At 36.2% G+C, this 12,630-nt stretch overlaps 1 pseudogene; it reads left to right on the top strand.

Annotated features, from left to right (window-relative positions):
• Positions 1-9,076: 9,076 nt before the first annotated feature.
• LOC131842624 (uncharacterized) lies at positions 9,077-11,115 on the top strand (annotated as a pseudogene).
• The last annotated feature ends 1,515 nt before the right edge of the window (positions 11,116-12,630 follow it).

Below are 12,630 nucleotides of genomic sequence, written 5' to 3'. Positions count from 1 at the left end.
AGAAAAAGAACTTTTCATTCTATATATTTAAATAAACATGTAAAAGGTAGTTCGTTCAACTTGTACCAACGTATACATTAACTATTTCGAATAAAGGCATAATCACGGCCTATTCACGTGAATATCACTAGCTATGATAGGTAATATCACTCGCCCCCTCTATAGTATGACGTGTATTTTCTGTTAGTACTACATAGCCCCATGATGTGTCATTGTTTAAGCGCCACTGGTATTACCTAGTTAAAGAACCATAAGTAAAATATACATATATCTAATCTATACGCTTAATTTTTACTTCTTACACAAATTTTGAGTAAAAAATACAATGATTCGCTTTCTGTTGTTGACTTTAACGACATTTTGTAAATTTCTATTTCTTTGAATCTATAGCCTTAATTATATTATACTACTACTAGCTGTGCCCGCGGCTTCACCCGTGTAAAATTTATAAGTTATTTGTTAGTCTGATGTATAAGCTATATTGTTGTAAAGGTTCATTAAAATCCGTTCAGTAGTAACAAACATCCATCCATCTATTCACACGAGAGTCTGAGCCTTCACGACTATCGTGATTACCAACTAAACCACGGTCGGTCTTAAGAAACTACTTGCATACAAAAGGGACGAGGTAACTGTTATATAGTAGTACACATCCCAAAGAAAAGCATGACTTATAGCTGTTGGATGTCATAAGGGATAACGGGGAAGGTATGACAGTTGGTAGATATGGTAGCTGTATCTTTTCAAGCGACTTTTATATCTTGTCTTGGTAGTTAGTACCTACGCATAAACCGCATATCTATATGACAGTCGCGGGTTCAAATCCTCCCATTATACAAACATATTGATTTGAGTATTTACTATGTAGATTTTGTATGTAATAATAAAAAAACATATATTTATGTATTTCTATTAGTTGTACAACATCTTCACTCTTCAATCATCTCAACAACTCTGCTTATTTTAGGACTACGTGAATTGTCCTGGTTCACTATTATTATAGAATATACTATACTAAAGGAGTGTACCAAGTATTCATATAGCTTGTGAACATCGTTCTATTTTCTCCCTTTAGCTATCTCCTTACTTTGTATCGCCGCAACCGATAGTGCAGACGGATGCTTCAATCTATATTCATATATTGAAAAGTCGTTACTGACAAAGAATTTTTATCACTTTCCTATTTTTCTGTAGTGAATGAATTGTATAAAAATGTAGAATAAACATTTATTTTTTTTATTATTCATACATTTATTTGCACCAGACACAGAGTATTAATTAATATAAATATACATAGGTACAATCATAAGTACAAAATTTGGCCTAAACGCTAAGCAATCTCTATTTATTAATATTTTAGTTGTGATTTTAACACAAAGGTATATTATTTTATTTTATTATATCCTTTCATAATAATCTGAAATAAATTAATAACATACATAACTATGTTCTAATTACATAACAATATTGGTAGATATCAGAAACCACGTAGGTACATTGCAAATAATTATCTAGTTTAATCTTGGGGAAATATCAAATCATAATATAATTTATCTTTTTATTCATTTATTGGAAACGATAATACATTTTGAATCTATGTATTATACTATTAATTTTATAAAACCGAGATAATAGAAGTAATTTTAGATAATCCACAGCGGGTTCCTTGAATTTGGGATTGATCGACTGGACATATTTGCACTACCTAAAATAGTTGTATTGATATTAAAATGCTTGTTTATGGTTTGAATAATTTTTAAGTCTTCTTATTACTATATGATGTAAATCATTCTTGAAAAGTAAGTGAATATTAGCTATGATAACAAAATGTACATAGGGTAAGTATAAATCTCTAAGTGAAAAAAAGGCGGGAAACATAGAATTTGGTGGTCGTGTTTTTTTGATAAGATTTAAATAAAAATTTAATAGTGATCAGTTAAGTTAGAGATTGTAGATATTTTCACTCTTTTATATATATTTTATTTGTTTATTAGTGTAATTATAGTAGCTGTAACATAGGTAAGTCATAATTATTTAATTTATATATGGACCCTCCTGAGGATCCTGGGGGCACAGGCCCTCAGGTGGGCCTCCACGTAACTATTAGCAATAATGAAAATGATTCCATGGATACTGATTGCTCTTTTACCCTAGTGGAGAATTTGAAAATTAAACGAAAACGTATATCTGCTACTCATGTGTGTGTAAACACTGTAACAAAAAGCGAAGAAGAAATCGCGGTTCTAAAGGAAACTCTAAAAATCAAGAGAACACTTGTCAATGCGCTGTTGTAAATGAAGGTGATCAACCTTCTTCTAATACATGTACAAATATAGAGGATAATGAGAATAAGGTCGAGCAACCTCCTGTGACATGTGCAAATAATGAGGATAAAATGGATAATGCTGGTTCAAGTCAGTTACGACCATCAGTAGCTAGGCTTTATTATCAATCAGGTGATGCGGCACCTTATGTAGTCCATATCCAAAAGGAGCAGTCTTCGCCGGATGACAGAATTACTGTACACCCAATTGCCTTTGGTCGCCTCTCAAAAAATTGTGCTTATAAAAATGTTATTAATGGTAGTTTGAAAAAAATTGGTAGGAATAGACTAGCTTTGTCATTCTCTAATTTTATTGATGCCAATTCCTTCATTGACTGCGACCGTTTAAAACAACAGAACTATAAAGCATTTGTCCCCTCTTTTAATCTTACTAGAATAGGAATTATTAAGGGTGTTCCCTCAAACTGGTCCCCTGAAGAGATAATAAGTAACATTTCTGTCCCACTTGGCTGTGGAGAAATACTTAAAGTTAGAAGGATTAGACGTAAGAATATTATTAATGGTGAATCCATATTTGTTGACACAGAAACTGTTATTATAACTTTTGATGGTCAAATACTTCCTAAACGTGTATTTATGTGTTACAACTCATTACCTGTAGATATTTACATATACCCAACAATACAATGTTATAACTGTTGTCGATATGGTCATGTTAAGGATCAATGCCGTTCTACACCACGGTGCTATAAATGTAGTAAAGGACATTCAGGTGAAAACTGTACGCAGCAAGAAGACTTCTGCTGCTGTCTATGTCGTGGTGATCATCAAGCTAACAGTAAAAACTGCCCGGAACTATGGAGACAAAAAGCAATAAAAGAAACTATGGCTAAAAGCTGTATATCTTATGCAGAAGCCAGCAAATTGCATGGTCCTGTAACAAAATCATATGCTGACACAGTTAAAACTAATTCTTCTATCATAACTGCGGAACATTTAAATAATACTAAACCCCAAAATACTCTATCTTCTAATATAATCAATAGATCATATAAAAAAACCATTGTACAAAAACCCCGTCAATCTCCAAAATTATCACATGGTTATGATGTAAACATGCATAAGCAATTAATAAAAGATTATAATCCTCCTACTCCTGCAGATGGCTGCGGTTATAAATCTGTAGCTGATCAGAATTTACCAAATCAATTTACAGAATTAATCATGGCTTTAATTAAATTACTGACTGAGTCTAATTCTATTGTACCGTCCAACGCTGCTTCTCTATTTAGTGCTCTTCTTCAAATCTTCAACAACAATGGCTCCATTGGCCAAAGTTCTCCAGTGGAACTGTCGTAGTATTATTAATAAAAAAAGTGAATTATTTCATATTTTAAATAAAAATAAATCTTTTATTTGTGCCCTTCAGGAGACATGGCTGAAACCCATATCTACTATACTCGTCCGACATTTAGTTCCTTATTCACATATACCTATTGATCATAGCAGTAATTTTTCCATATTAGCTGTCCAAGTTAACAACATTTGTTATGTATCTTTATATATACCTCATCCATCAACTTCTATTTTTAATGAACTTAATAATATTCTTTCTGCCCTTCCCAAACCTTTATTAATACTAGGAGATTTAAATTCACAACATCAGTCCTGGGGTAGTACAACAAACAATTCATATGGCCACCAAGTTTTAGAAATATTAGATACCCTTAACCTGTGTGTATTAAATACTGGCCAACCTACACGTCGTACTCCACCTAATGAAGGAAATAGTGTTCCTGATCTTTCCATCTGTTCACCTACTCTTGCAACATCCCTTACTTGGTGCCCCTTGTCACTGTCATTTGGAAGTGATCATTTTCCTCTTATTATTTCTTTTCCTTTTATTGATAAACCACTACCAAAATATGAACCAAGAATGAAATATAAGCTAAATAATGCTGATTGGGATACTTTCAATAACGTCATTGCATCTAAAATCTCATCACTGCCTATTATTACTCAAGGCACTGAAACCATTTGCTCTAATGCATTCACTGAAGTATTAATACAGGCTGCTAATGAAGTTTTTCCTAAAAAATCTTCTTCTAAGAATACAATACCTTCACCACCATGGTGGGACAGTGAATGTACTGAAGCTATTAGGAAAAGAAAAAATGCTGAAAAACAATACAATTTACACTCTACATTGGAAAACTTTGAAATCTTCTGTAATATATCCAGAACTACCCGTAAATTGTTAAGGGATAAGAAATTAACAGGTTGGAAGAAATTCTGTTCATCTATTTCTCCCAATGTGAATGCATCTATAGTCTGGAATAATATAAGAAGATTTAGAAGTGCATTCCACGATTCTAAATCAAATGTACTTCCTCCTCATATGGTTGAATGTTTCCTAGACAAGTTAGCCCCTCCCTCAGTTCCTGAAAAAGTTTTGTTGGATAAAGTTGTAATTACCTCTGATATAGATAATTTCTCTAAATTAAATGCTCCATTTTCGTTACCAGAGCTTAAGGGAGTACTTACAAAAGTTAAAGATTCTGCACCTGGAGAAGATGGAATACCATATTCTTTTTTTTCACACTTAGATAGTACATCTCTCTCCTATTTCTTAGATATCATTAACTCAATTATGATATCTGGTAATATTCCTGCTTTATGGAAGACTCAAAATATAATCCCCATTCTAAAACCTGACAAAACTCCATCTGACATTGCTTCCTACCGTCCTTTAGCGCTATCTTCAGTTCTGCTTAAACTGTCAGAACATCTGATCAAAACCGTCTGGAATGGTATATTGAAAGTAACCACTATTTATCAGATAGTCAATATGGCTTTAGAAGAGGGAAATGTACTCTTGATAGTTTAAGTTTGTTTATAACGGATATTCGTTTAGCCTTTTCCAGAAATGACTCTGTACTTGCAACCTTTTTAGACATAGAATCTGCTTATGATAATGTTTCTTTGCCAATACTTAAACAGAAACTTGATATATTACATATTCCAGTTAGACTGTCAACTTTTATAATTAATATTCTTACTGAAAGAACTATTATTATAAATTCTGATGACACTGGAATCTCATCTAGAGTAGTATGGAAAGGACTCCCACAAGGTTCAGTTCTTAGCCCCTTATTATACAACCTATACACTTATGATTTAGAAAAGGCTGTTTTAAGTAATATGAATAATAATGTTTTTATTTTACAATATGCAGACGATCTGCTTTTTTATGCCATAGACAAATCTGTTCAAAAATTCTGTTTGAATTTGACATCTGCATTAAAATATCTAAAGCTTTGGTTTGATCAGAATGCATTGCAGTTGTCACTTAACAAAAGCAATGCAGTTTTGTTCTCCAGAATGCGTATGCCTCCTCCTATTTCTATATATTATAATAATTGTCTTTTACCTGTAAAAAGTCAAAGCAAATTTTTAGGAGTAATACTAGATTCAAAACTAAGTGGACTTCCCCATTGCGAATACATTACTTTAAGATGTGAACGATTATTAAATATTCTTCGATGTTTGTCTGGAACTTGGTGGGGCGCTCATCCGTGTTCACTCAAACTGTTATATAACGCCATTATTAGAAGTATATTGGATTACGGCACATTTCTACTAGAGCCGGGTAGCTCAGCTGGTCTTAAAAAACTGGATGGCATACAATCAAAGGCTTTACGAATTGTAACTAGGGCTATGCGATCAAGCCCTATAAATGCATTGCAAGTGGAATGCTCAGATCCGCCATTGTATTTAAGACGTCAATATCTTTCTGATAAATTTTTATTTCGCAGTACACAATGTACTACTCATCCCCTATTTAGTAAATTAAAATTATTATCTAATTATATTAATAATTCTGAATACTGGCGCCATAAATCTATTCCTTGTATTATAAAGAGCTTCCAGAAATTTTCATCTCTTACATCTCCTACTCATCGTTCACAATATTTTCCCATCTTCTGTACGAATTATGAATCATTAATTCTTGAACCAAGTATAATTTTTGACCATAATATTCATAAAAATCACGACTCAAATATAGAATTTAACTCAACTGTAGACAAGAAAAGGCGGAATTAGCACCGAATTTTTTGTGATGCATCTAAACATCATCCAACTGGATGTGTTGGGATCGGAGTTTACCATTCAAAATATAAAATAGTCCAAAAAATAAAACTTCCTCCAGAAACATCTGTATTTACTGGTGAATGTTTTGGTATTTACAAAGCTCTCGAATATATATTAATTATGAAACTTCAGCAAACAATAGTGTGTACTGATTCCAGAAGTGCACTGTTGGCTCTTCAAAAATTTCCATTTAAATCAAATATTAATTATCCTATTATCATAGAAATCAGAAAATTGCTGCAGTTATGTAACTCGAGGGGGTTCTCTGTCTCGCTTACGTGGATTCCAGGACATACTGGCATACATGGGAATGAGATAGCAGATCGCTTAGCGAACGAGGCAATTGGATGCGGTGATATTGTTCCATATAAAAATTATTGTCATGATCTGGCTGCTCTCCCAGGATTATATCTACATAATGCTTGGAGTGAATTTTGGTCTAATAGCTGTCGGAATAAGGCGCGACATTATTTTAACATTCAACCAACTATTCAGTTTAAACCTTGGTTCTTCAAAATTAATTTGAACAAAAGCGAGACTACGTCAATAATTAGAATGAGATTGGGGCATGTATGCTCTCCTGCACATCTAGCTAAGCTAAAAATTGTAGATAATGATATATGTAGCTGTGGTACAGAAGTGGGTGACTTGAACCATATCATTTTCAGTTGTCCTCTGTATGATCATTCCTACCTTTTTAATGATCTCCTATCTCACCGAATTCCTTTACCTACATCAATTCCAATTTTATTATATCTTAATGATATTGATGTGTATAAAAGTATTTCGATTTTTCTAAGTAGTAATAATATAAAATTGTAAATATAAAACTGACTGCCTATATATAAATATATCATATGTAAATAGTTGTCTGTTAATATATTAAGGTCTTATATAAGTATAATGACATATTGTATATAATTAATATGTATAGTGTAGTACCTTAGTCTAATCCTTATAATTAATCCTATTGTCAACTTACCTGATCCTTTAAACCTATCGTCCAAAATTTCCTTTACCTGAACTACTGTTTCCCAAATTTTGTATATTGGCAAATGCACAGACGTGCCAAGCCATAAAGAAGAAAAAAAAATCTCTAAGTATGAATGAATCTTCTTACACTTCACTCCTCTCTTCACCTGTGTTACCATGTGTGGACAGTATGTTACGATAAGAACTAAAGTAAGATTATTAATTCCAGTCAGTAAAATGACATTTCCAGTGTTGCAGGTTTTTAGTCCCATATAAACAGTGATGTGGTAGAATGGAGTTTTTACAATTAAATCTTAGTCGAGATTACATTTTTTTTATACAATATCAATTTGCCTTTATGTAAATAAAAATTCTAGTATTAATTTCTCTGAATCTCTTTTTACATTTTTTCCCAGCTTTTGTAATAATGTTATAGTGAGAAATTATAATATATGGACCTTAGTCCATATTTCTAAAATCGTATTGTTTGATACGATATGTATTAAATATTAAAAATAAAAAAAAAGGTTTTGATACCTAATAAAATAAAGCGTGACTAAATGTCTAAGTCTATTGATTGCCGAACATCACTATTGTAGCGGGTCACCCTTTTTTGTATCAGTGACAGTTGCACTTGTCATTTTACTGACTGGAATTAATAATCGTACTTATAATGTTTTGGTTCTATTCAAAATAATTTGTAACTGAGGACAGGCTTCATGTTTTAAATTTATTATTCAATATATGATTAAATTATTGTACTCCCTCCTGTTAATACAGGCTGTTTTCTTCATCCGAATCTCGGGATTTGTTATTATAGCTCTGGATGATGTAATGGATATACCATAATACAACACCCAATTACACAATTAGGTGTTGTATTGTTCCTGTACAGATTTCTAGAAAATGGACTCGACACTAGTTTGGTTCTTCGGCTCCCGACCATTTAAATGCAATGCCAAATATAATGCAAAAACTAAATTCTTAAATAATTATTAGGAATAATTTCACTTCATATTCAGCTGAATCCGCATGATTTAGTGCTATAAATGAATAATAATGGTTCTGGTACGACTTGGGCGGGATAGTAGTAGTTCCTTCGGAATATTGCAACTATGTCGGCCGATAGTCGCCGATAGCCGATAGTAGTGTGGTTCTGGGGAAGATTTCCAGGGGCAAAGCTCATTGCCACCACACGCGTCGCAGGTTGCGGATAGCGAACGGCCTTCAGATATGGAGGTTAGCTGCGAATAACAAATAAGCAGTCGCGGACAATGCAGCGGTCTGTCGGAGAGGTGCTGGGGAGCCCATGGCGGGATATACCTTGATAAATAAATACTAAAACTTGAAAAATAAAACTCCATGATGTCGGATGGCAGTGGCGAATTAGGGCCGCCACTATAAACAAAGCTCTTATGCCCGGGGAGTTGGACCTCGTCAACCTTGGTTGGTAGTTCAAATAGGAGAAGGAAAACTCCGATTTTAAACCAAATAAGCCCTCCTGGAAGAATACTGTGAGGTGAGGCTACCGGGGAAGATCAAGAAAAGAATAATAACCCGAGATAGCAGGTATAATAACTTGCATCCTACTATTCCCAAGGAGGGTTGACATCAGGCAGGCGGCCGGTCAAAAAAAAAAAACTGAAGCCAAAATCATTCTCTCGTAATATGAATTTGAGTGAAAGAATTGATGATCGGACTAGGGCGTACCCCCGAGGCGACGCGCAGGAGCAGCACCCGGCCACAGCGAGAAATGGAAAAGGGTTGTTGCACCACAACGGGCGGGTGCAACGTAAGAAGCAAGTCCAAAAAATAATAGAAGTATGTATGAGGTGTGTTAGTTGGAATGTAGGTTCAATGACTGGAAGAGGAAGAGAGCTAGCGGAGGTATTAAAGAGGCGAAGAATAAATGTGGCGTGTGTACAGGAGACTAAATGGAAAGGAGCGAAAACTAAAGAGATTGGGGAAGGATATAAGTTTTACTACATAGGAAATGATGGAAAACGGAATGGGGTTGGAATAGTGCTAGATAATGAACTGAAAAATTGTGTGACAGATATAAAAAGGATAAGTGATAGAATAATAGCTGTGAAAGTGATAGTCGAGAGCATGATTCTGAATGTCATTAGTGTGTATGCTCCTCAGACAGGAAGTGATGACGATGTAAAAGCAAAGTTTTGGGAAGATTTTGATGGCTTGATGATAAGTAACCCAGAAAGTGAAGAGCTATATGTTGGGGGTGATTTTAATGGACATGTAGGCGTGCAAAATGTAAACTATGATAGGGTTCATGGGGGAGGGCAATTGGCAACCGAAACGAGGACAGCGAAACTTTATTGGAAACTGCTTCCGCATTTGACCTAGCTATAATAAACACTTGGTTTAAGAAGAAAGAGGAACACCTTATCACCTATAAAAGTGGCCAGTATGCGACACAAATAGACTTTTTCCTGACGAGAAGAAACAAGTTATGGACTGTGAAAGACTGTAAAGTGCTGCCGGGGGAAGATCTAGTTACACAACACAGACTATTACTAATAGAAATAAAAATTAAAGTACAGATAAATAAAAATAGGAAATGCCCCCCACCTAGAACTAAATGGCGAATGATAGAAAAAAACGAGTATGCAAGCAGATTCAAGAAAGAAGTTGTAGATAAAATGATTAGTATGAAAGACATGAAAGGAAAAACAGTAAATGAATGTTGGGATGAAATAGCACATTGTATAAGAATGGTAGCAAAGCAGGTCTTTGGAGAAAGTAAGGGAAAGTGTATAATAGATAAGGATACATGGTGGTGGAGTGAAGAAGTACAAAAAATATTAAAAGAAAAGAATAATGCTTTCAAAGATTGGCAAAAGGTACCTACAGAGAATGAACGGCTGAAAGAAGAGAAAATGATAATGTATAAAAAATTTAAAAAGGAAGCAAAAAAAGTAGTTGCAATAGCCAGAACAAGAGCCCTAGATAAAATATATAGGTCACTTGATGACCCTAGTGGCCAAAAAGAACTATACCGGATAACCAAAATGAGAGAAGAAAGAGCGAAAGATATGAAGCATGTAAAATGTATAAAAGATGATACAGGACAAATTTTGTTGAAAGATGATGACATAAAAGCACGTTGGAAGGGATATTTCAATAAACTTATGAATGAAGAAAATGTGTGGGATGATGCTCTAAAAGATGTCTCAGTAAACATTGGTGTAGTGAATGAGATTAGTATGGATGAAGTAAGAAAAGCAGTGAAAAGTATGAAGAATGGGAAAGCAGTCGGGCCAGATGGTATACCAGTAGAAGTATGGAAATTATTAGGAGATGATGGCTGCAGGTGGCTGGCTTTATTCTTTAATAAATTATTGCAAGAAGTGGCGATCCCTGAGGAATGGTGCAATAGCTCACTAGTGCCCATTTTTAAGAATAAGGGTGATGTACAGGATTGCAATAATTATCGGGGAATAAAGCTAATGTCGCACAGTATGAAAGTATGGGAGAAAGTGATAGAGAAGCGATTGCGTGAAGAGACGGATATCACCCAAAACCAGTTTGGATTTATGCCAGGCCGAAGTACCACAGATGCCATATTTTCACTGCGTCACTGCGTTCACAAGAACTTGCACATGGTGTTTGTCGACCTGGAAAAGGCGTACGATAAAGTACCCCAACCGGTTTTGTGGTGGGCCTTGAAAGATAGAGGGTGCCAGTGAAGTATGTGGAGTTAATTTTGTGCTATGTACAGTCAACCTATGTGCGGTCGGCCGCTGGAAACACCAGCGAGTTCAGTGTGGCTGTAGGCTTGCATCAGGGATCGGCTTTAAGCCCGTACCTCTTTTTGTTGATAATGGATGCCTTGACGTCGGAGATACAAGAAGAGGCACCCTGGTGCATGCTATTTGCAGATGACATTGTGCTCGTTGGTGAGGAAGGGGCTGTGATACAGAGTAGATTGGCGATGTGGCAGCAAAAGCTGGAAAGCGGGGGCTTAAAAATTAGTGTTTCCAAAACGGAATACATGTTTTGTGATTTTGGCGGTCTTTCCGGCTCTGCAGCCATATCACTAAATGGAGCTCCATTACCGATTTGCTCCGATTTCCGGTATCTAGGTTCTCTCCTCCAAAGCAATGGTGAATTAGACAGGGCCATAAAGCATAGAATTAACGCAGGATGGATGAAGTGGCGGCAGGTTACGGCAACGACGTGTGACTCGCGTGTTCCTCTTAAGCTTAAGGGGAAAATTTACAAGACCATGATCCGGCCTGCTGTCTTGTATGGATCAGAGTGCTGGCCCGTAAAGGCGACGGATGAAAGACGACTGCATGCAACTGAAATGAGAATGTTGAGGTGGATGTGTGGTGTGACAAGAATGGATAAGATAAAGAATGAATACATTAGAGGAAGTATGAAAGTGGCACCGGTATCAGAGAGGTTGAAGAGTAATCGTCTATCATGGTATGGACATGTAATGCGTAGGAACGAGGATAATATTTTAAGAAAGATGTTACAAATGAATGTGGATGTTTATATGGGCAGAGGAAGGCCGAAAAAGAGATGGATGGACTGTGTGAAAGATGATATGGTAAGAAAGGAAGTAAATAACGCGATGACTGCGAACAGGGATGAATGGAAGCGTAAAACATATTACGCCGACCCCAAGTAAATGGGATAAGGAAGAAGCAGATGATGATGTCGGCCGATAGTTCGGCGAAGGGGGGCGGCGCAGGCTGGGACAATGAGCCCAGGTGGGGCCCATTCCGGCCGTTAAGCGTCGCGTCGGTGGCCCGCTCCTGCTATGACTCTACTCTTGTAGAGACACGTGCGGAGCGGGCGCGGCTCTGTGTGAGCGGCAGTCTCAGGGGTTCAAGTCTGCCGCTCACACAATAGGAGCCGATATGGGGGGGAGGCACATCCCGTATTCAGGTGCGTCTTCCCCACGGTGGGCGGAGGTGGGGCAACTGGGAAGAGTTGCGTTGAAAAGGGCCCCACGCGTTGAAAAGGGCCCGCTTGCGGGCAACCGCCGCTGGGGTTGCGGTTGATTGCCAGCTCGATCCCGTGACCCTGGCACTATGGCGGCGAGGAGAAAATCGTGGGGTTTTTAGTGAATAGGAGTCTCACAGTCCAACCCCTGCGACGGCCGGGTCGCCATGAAAGATTTTCCCCACGTAAAAAAAAGGTAGCTTTTTCTTATTAAATCATGTTCAATCCCTAAAAATCTTTGCAACCTA

Source organism: Achroia grisella, unplaced genomic scaffold (assembly GCF_030625045.1).
Source record: "Achroia grisella isolate CSIRO2021 unplaced genomic scaffold, CSIRO_AGI_Agris_v1 utg241, whole genome shotgun sequence".
In the NCBI taxonomy this organism is placed as follows: Eukaryota; Metazoa; Arthropoda; class Insecta; order Lepidoptera; family Pyralidae; genus Achroia; species Achroia grisella.
The sequence above is the reverse complement of the archived record's forward strand: the minus strand, read 5'-3'. Positions and strand labels throughout refer to the sequence as shown.